A 1,372-nucleotide genomic window follows, 5' to 3' on the forward strand; every position below is an offset into this window, starting at 1 on the left:
TCAGGTGTGGAGCGGAGTCAGCTTTCATCGTGAACAATAATTCTTCACGCTTTAAGAGACCCGGTAACGACACAGGTGTACACGTAAACGAGGTCGCGAGACCTAATGTTGTTCCGATCTTTAAAACGCACCCGCAACTCTTGGCTCTCCAACAGGACAATGCCCGCCCTCACACTGCCCGTGTAACCACTCAAGTTTCTGGAAGGTCATGACATGAAGGTCATGGTTTTGGCCAGCGTTAACACCAGACATACCCCCCCCCCTCCCAGTAAAACATGTGGGATGACGTGGCGTCGGTAGCCTAGTGGTTAGGCTCTCAGACTCGCAACCCTAAAGTCGTGAGTTCGAATCCAGTCACGGACCTGACGTTTCGTCCCTGGGAAAGGCACTTCACATGAATTTTCCTCTCTTCACCCAGGTGGGAATGGGTATATGGCTATAGACGATGAAAGACCTTGTCAGTTTGTTAGTGTTTGGGCGCTTTATCAGTTTTTCGCACTATTTTCTTCCCCGGAAGCAGAGAATGTACCTAAGTGTTCTATGGTCTAATGGGGGTAATACTATACAGTGTAAAGCGCATGGAGCTTGCTGTAGAGCGGGGTTATGCGTTATACATATCCTATTTATTATTATGATCTGAACCCAGAAGAGCGTGCGAGAGGCCCTTCTTGCGAATCTTCAACACTTGCAGGTCCCACTGACGCAAGTGCAGGACAGAATCCTCCGAGGTAACATTGAAGTCGTTTCTGTTTTTAAATTAATAGGGTGAATATTTGAAGTGATTTTCTTTTAGTCAGAACACAACGTTCGATAAGAGTAGGCTTCGGCCGCCACCCGGGCAAAATTCCAAATTTCCTACCAACTGAAAATATTAGGTGTGTCCCGCGCGCTCATATGACCTATGCAGTTGTGAGCGCCGTAAAACACTTTACAAAAGCAAAAGCAAGAACACAACGTTTTATTTTATTGTTGTACGTTGTACCGTATTGTTTAGCGCTCAGAGCCTGTGCACTTTAATCGGGGTTGAGCGCTATATAAATGTTATTTATTATTATTAAATGTTATAACATCCACGAAAAGATGTGTAAACACATTAGTAAGGGCCATACATGTGACTAAAGTGGTAAGATTTTTATTACATTTTGATTAGTGCTTATCTGCAAAATTGTCCAAACGTGGTACTCTGAAAGAAAAAAACCAAATATTGAAATAAGTTGAAGTATGCCATCAAAATGGTCCACGTGGGTGGGAAAATGAATACACTGAAATGAAAACTGTAGATCTATCTTCAATCCGTAGAAACGTGAAGAGACCATGAAAATGACGTGTACCGCTCTCTCACTCACTCTCTCTCTCTCTCTCTCTCTCTCTC

At 43.7% G+C, this 1,372-nt stretch overlaps 1 protein-coding gene across 1 annotated transcript in view; it reads right to left on the bottom strand.

The window, feature by feature from the left end:
• Positions 1-1,372, bottom strand: part of LOC101845291 (trithorax group protein osa) — a gene marked incomplete at its 3' end in the record, with an annotated part of 23,735 nt that overhangs the window by 10,353 nt on the left and 12,010 nt on the right.

The sequence above is a fragment of the Aplysia californica genome, unplaced genomic scaffold (assembly GCF_000002075.1).
Source record: "Aplysia californica isolate F4 #8 unplaced genomic scaffold, AplCal3.0 scaffold01173, whole genome shotgun sequence".
Lineage (NCBI taxonomy): Eukaryota > Metazoa > Mollusca > Gastropoda > Aplysiida > Aplysiidae > Aplysia > Aplysia californica.